The sequence below is a fragment of the Rhinopithecus bieti genome, unplaced genomic scaffold (genome assembly GCF_001698545.2).
Source record: "Rhinopithecus bieti isolate Rb0 unplaced genomic scaffold, ASM169854v2 scaffold_18466, whole genome shotgun sequence".
NCBI lineage: Eukaryota > Metazoa > Chordata > Mammalia > Primates > Cercopithecidae > Rhinopithecus > Rhinopithecus bieti.
Window position 1 is genome coordinate 1,413,841 of NW_016809319.1, and position 6,144 is coordinate 1,419,984.

The 6,144-nt window shown below is 44.5% G+C and overlaps 2 non-coding genes across 2 annotated transcripts; one reads left to right on the top strand and one right to left on the bottom strand.

Moving 5' to 3' along the window:
• Nucleotides 1-1,535: 1,535 nt before the first annotated feature.
• TRNAI-AAU (transfer RNA isoleucine (anticodon AAU)) lies at nt 1,536-1,609 on the bottom strand. The gene has a single exon. It is a non-coding gene; the product is annotated as a tRNA-Ile (tRNA).
• A 3,121-nt stretch (nt 1,610-4,730) lies between these two features.
• On the top strand, nt 4,731-4,804 carry TRNAT-AGU (transfer RNA threonine (anticodon AGU)). Its single transcript has one exon. It is a non-coding gene; the product is annotated as a tRNA-Thr (tRNA).
• The last annotated feature ends 1,340 nt before the right edge of the window (nt 4,805-6,144 follow it).

Genomic DNA, 6,144 nt, shown 5'->3' on the forward strand with positions numbered 1-6,144 from the left:
AAAAAAAAAAAAAAAAAAAATTAAGGACAGCATCTTCACCATCCTCTTTCCTAGGATGAAAAAGCCTGCATTTTGTACAGTGTACAAGAAGAATCTAGATTCAACTCCTGGCTAGTAGGATCAACTCATTTGAAAATAAGCTCTAATTTTTTTTTTTTCCGGACAGAGTCTTGCTCTGTCACCTGGGCTGGAATGCAGTGGCATGATCTTGGCTCACTGGAGCCTCAGCCTCCTGGGTTCAAGCAATTCTCCTGCCTCAGCCTCCCAAGTAGCTGGGACTATAGGTGCCTGCCGCCACACCGGCTAATTTTTGTGTTTTTAGTAGAGACAGTGTTTCACCATGTTGGCTAAGATGGTCTTGATCTCCTGACCTCGTGATCCGCCACCTCGTCCTCCCAAACAAGCTCTGATTTTAACAGTGTACAAAGTTGAAAAGTGCAATTTAACACATCTAAAATACATTAAGAAAAAGCATTAACGCAGAACAACAAGTAAATAACTAAGCTCTCTTTTGTGTGAAAAAGAGGAACAAATAATAAATATAAATGCAGTATTTAAATAAAGAAACCCAGTATGGATATATGAAAAATTAAGGACAGAGTTTACCTATAGAAGGTGGTGGTAAGAATTGAGCTGATGAAGAATAAAAATGGAAGGAAAGGCTGGGCTCCGTGGCTCATGCCTGTAATCCCAGCACTTTGTGAGGCCTAGGCGGGTGGATCTCCTGAGCCTGGGAGTTCGAGACCAGTCTGGCCAACATGGCGAAACCCCGTCTCTACTAAAAATACAAAAATAGCCAGATGTGGTGCTGCACACCTATAATCCCAGCTACTCGGGAGGCTGAGGCAGGAGAATCGCTTGAACCTGGGAGACAGGGGTTGCAGTGAGCCGAGATTGGGCCACTGCACTCCAGCCTGGCCTACAGAGTAAGACTGTCTCAAAAAAAAAAAAAAGATAACTTTTTAATATGTCTTTTTAAAGTTTTTTTTAAAAAAAGTTTCTGCTTTGTATAATAATAAGGTGTTTTTATTTTTTACAAAACTCTTAAATTAGAAAAATATTTTTAAAGGTATGTATCCTGTTCATGTTGGAGTAAGTGTTCAGAGTATATAAAACAAAGATCTTTGTCATTGTTATTATTGAAGTTTTGGAAATTTTTTCTATCTCACTTTATAATCTTGTTTTCTCTTAGACTGAAAAGAAGAAAATGGAATGACCCAGCATGAATGATACAAATGGTGGGTAGGTTTTACATGTGATTTTTTTTTTAAAGTAATCAAATAATTCAGCATTTTACTCCAAGAAAATTTCCCCAGGCAGAGGAGGACAAGAATCACAAAAGCCTCTCATCGTACCTCTGCCACTGTAAGGTGCCTGTAAGCCCTTTTGTTTTGTGGGTATGCCTTGGAGGGGACGGAGAGAAACTTCCCAGACCACAGACTGGTTTTGCCGGCGCAATGTTAAGCCTGGAGGAACACACAGGTATACGTTTGATAGACATCTGGAATACCAGCGGTAAAACCACAGTGAATAATTGGCCCGTACGGGGATCGAACCCGCGACCTTGGCGTTATTAGCACCACGCTCTAACCAACTGAGCTAACCGGCCAGATGATAAGTTTCCATACTTCCACATTATAAATTACTATCAAACGGCATGTTTTATTGAAATTTATCTTCGAATAGATAATTACATTCATTTTGTTTTCCACTTTTCCTTCACCCGGACTGGGAGTGGCGGAGCTCCACATTGAACACCGAAGAACCCTGTTTCTTATGGGGAAACAGCTTTTCTTATCCTGCTAATTCTGATCCGAGAATATTCAGGACAACGTTCCCAATCGGGGCTTCCTTCCTTTTGCCTGGGGTGAATCCAAAGTTGCATCCAAGCTTGATATCTTGGCCAGCGGATCAGGCAACCGTTGGCCCACGGAGCCGTCTTATGGTTGAAAGGACGCGGCTCCCGAGTGAGTGGCGCAGTGTCCTCTCTGTTCTTGGAGACCCTTCAGGACAGGTCGGCTCTTCCCGAAGGTTTAGGGATCCGGGAACTGCACCCTCTCCCCGCCTAGCCTTGGGTGGTTCCTCTGTCACTACGACCCTGAAGTCTCAGCGGCGTGTCCCAGGCCTGTGACGCTACGCTCAAGAAAGTCACACACTTGCCGCTGCAGTTCCCGTCACAGGACGGCTAGTGGCGCTCGAGAGCGAACTGGGATCCCCTGAGGCAAAACGACGGTGGAGACAGCTTCTCTTGAGCATCTGACCTCGCCTCGTCCCTGGCAGAACCAAATCCCCCAAACGATAATAGGGATTACGGAGCCAGGGCGTTTCCGGAGTAAGGGCCGTTATCTGCAGGGGAGAGAAATTTTACGATCTGAAAAGGGAGGAGGAGGCGAGGCCGGGATTCGACAACTCAGAGGAAGCAGGCGTGAAACATTTGCCCCTGCGAGGTGCCCCTCTTCCAGACAGAGCCTGATGGCAGGTGACAACCCAGGGAGGGGCCACTGGAGCAGCTAATTCATGATTTACTGTCTGTTTTCTTGACAAGATTCTACTTTTACCCTCTTCCTACCACGACTGTTTCTGTTAGTTAAGGGTAATAATATTTTCAAAAGTTAATTGGCCTATGTACATTTTAATGCGCTCCTTATGCCCTCCCCCTCTATTTACACGTATATGCATATACGTATTTATATATATGTAAATTGTAAAGTCTTATCTTGGATATGCACTATTAGTATATAATGCGTTTAATGCTTTATATTCATGTCTTTGCCTTAGAAATGAGAATCATATCCTTTGACTAGCCAAATTTGCCATTTATTTTCTAACTTTACATTTCAACTCTTTGATTAGGAAAAATTAAAATTAGTTTAACATCATCAACAATAAATCACCTTCCTGTCCTTCAGCTCCTTTCACTAACTTTGTACTTTTTTTTTTTTTTTTTTTGACAGGGTGTCGCTCTGTTGCCCAGGCGAGAGTGCAGTGGCGTGATCTTGGCTCACTGCAACCTCTGCCTCCCTGGTCAAGCGATTCTCGTTACTCAGCCTCCCGAGTAGCTAGGATTACAAGTGCGCGCCACCACGCCTGGCTGATTTTTGTATTTTTTGTAGAGACGGGGTTTCATGTTAGCCAGACTGGACTTGAACTCCTGTCCTCAAATGATCCGCCCGCCTCGGCCTCCCAAAGTGCCGCGATTACACGGGTGAGCCACCATGCCAGGCCTGTACATTATTTTAATCAACTAACAGATGTCTTCCTTTGTTTTGTTCTGTAGTGAAATGCTCAAAGTTTGTGGCACAGATTATTATTATCATTATTGTTTTACTAGGACAATTATTATGGTAAATGATTCCTGAAAGACTGGGCCACATTTAGACTTACTTTGACCTCAAGAGACCACCGTAGGCATCAGTCGCTTGCTTTTTGTCATCTGTCAGTTCCCTAGGAAACAGACACTGAGATGGAGATTTGTGTGCGGGAAGTTTATTGGAAACGCTCTCAAAATCAGCATCTGTGAGAGGGTGAGGTGAGCAGGATTGAGAAAAGGCAGAAGCTGAATTTAATACAGGCGCAACATACGTCCGGCCCATCTCACAACTGTGTATAAATCTGAATGGTCCTTCACAAATGTCCTTAATTATAGTAGGGAGGCGGGAAGGGCAGACCTATGAATTCCTCCATCAACAGTCATTGGATTTGAACTGCTCCGGTGGTGGAGTGTGACTTGGAGCAAGTGACTTTCCTTCCACTGAAGGTAGATCCCAGAGTCGGACCCAGATATGAGCCATCAGTAGTTAATATTCCTGTCGTTGAGGAATGAGGGCCACCACCCGGGGGAGGGGGGAATCTACACTTGATCTTAGTCAAAAGGCCGAGGAGCAATGGGGGGGGGAGGGGATCTGATAGATGCAGCACATATCCTCATAGTTCTTTTCCTACAGCAACCATGTGTCAGACATGTGTTAATCTTCCACCAATAACCCCTGCTTCTCCACACTAACAGAGAAGAGAACAGGTGTGGTTAAAACAAAATGATGGTTAATAAAAAGCCAATTCATTTTTCCTTTGAGATTCAGCAAAATTCCCTACCTGGCCACCAGAGCCTATAGTAAGTCTAGCGGTCTCCATGTTGGGACAACTTTTTCCTTCCTTCCTTCCTTCCTTCCTTCCTTCCTTCCTTCCTTCCTTCCTTCCTTCCTTCCTTCCCTTCCTTTCCTTCCTTCCTTTTCTTTCTTTCTTTGAGACGGAGTCTCGCTCTTGTCGCCCAGCCTGGAATGCAGTGGCAAGATCTCGGTTCACTGCAACCTCCGCCTCCCGGATTCAAGCGATTCTCCTGCCTCAGCCTCCTGAGTAGCTGGGATTACAGGCGCCCGCCACCACGCCGGCGAATTTTTGTACTTTTAGTAGAGACGGGGTTTCGCCATGTTGGCCAGTCTGTTCTGGAACTCCGGACCTCAGGTGGTCCGCCCGCCTCGACCTCCCAAAGTGCTGGGATTACAGGTGTGAGCCATCGCGCCCGGCAGGGACGACTTTTCAAGGGGAAATAGTCATTTCAATCCAGCCCATGTATTAATCCTTTCAAAATAAAGTTATTTGGTTTTCATTGAGACCTGGATGTCTATTTTTGTTTTGAAGCCGTCTAACAAACTAGTTGCTGGGATTGTTTCTAGTTATAGAAGTGTGAAATAGTTTTCAAATAATATATAATTCAGGTTTTGTTCAGCTGCGGCTCCGTGGCTTAGCTGGTTAAAGCGCCTGTCTAGTAAACAGGAGATCCTGGGTTCGAATCCCAGTGGGGCCTTGCTTTCTGTACGTTACACGTTTTGTAATTTCACCTGGTGCAACTGAATTTACCACCAATAACTCCTGTAATATTCAGGCTTTTAAAAACCTTGCCAGAAAACAGTGGAGATACATTAGGCGAGAAGTGTAAAGTGCCAACAGTTTCATGACAACAAGCGTTCCTGATTCATGATATCTTTAAGACACAGTATTTGTCCTATTGTAAGGCTAGGTAGCCTAACATAGCTGAGGTTAGCTCCTTTGCCCTACCGTTTGAGATCAAGTGATGCAGATTCAACAGCTTTAGAAATAGGCACTTTTGGCCGGGCAAGGTGGCTCTCATTTGTAATCCCAGCACTTTGGGAGGCCGAGGAGGGCGAATCACCTGAGGTCAGAAGTTCGAGACCAGCCTGGCCAATATGGCGAAACCCCGCCTCTACTAAAAACACAACAGTTAGCCGGACGTGGTGGCAGACTCATGTAATCCCAGCTACTCCGGAGATTGAGGCAGGAGAATCGCTTGAATCCGGGAGGCGAAGCTTACAGTGTGACGAGATGGCGCCACTGCACTCCAGTTTGAGCGACAGAGAGACCCCGTCTCAAAAACCAAACCAAAACAAAACAAAAAACCAAAAAACAAAAATCCTCAACGCTGTTGGAATAGAGATGGCACTCAAAACGTTTTTAGAATAGACCACTAATGACTTTTCTGATTGTTTTTTTGAGACGGAGTTTGGCTCTTGTTGCCCAGGCTGGAGTGCAATGGCGCCATCTCGGCTCATCGCAACCTCTGCCTCCCGGATTAAGGCGATTCTCCTGCCTCAGCCTCCCGAGTAACTGAGATTACACGCATGCACCACCACGCCCGGCTAATTTTGTGGGGTTTCTCCATGTTGGTCATGGCTAGTCTCGAATTCCCGACGTCGGGTGATCCGCCCACCTCGGCCTCCCAAAGTGCTGGGATTACAGGCGTGAGCCACTGCGTCCGGCCTTAAACTTTAAATTGATTACCGTAATAGCTATTCTTCCTCTTTGAGTGATTCTGGACTTAGGATAACACCAAAGTTTCTGAAAAAAAGAGACTGTGATGGCATCTTAAAGAATTATAAATGACAAAACTGATAAACTATTAACAATAGACTAGAGGCGAATGAAAAATGCATTTTAACATCTGAAGTCTTTTCTAGGCAGATTTTCACATAAAAGATCTGAGAAAAACACCAAACCCTAAAGAGTAAGGTGTTTCTGTCTTATCTGCTGCTCTGTTTCTTTGGGTATTCTAAGACGTATTAATTATATGTCTATCTTTACTCACATATACAGGTACATATTCTTTTTTTTTTTTTTTTTTTTTTTTTT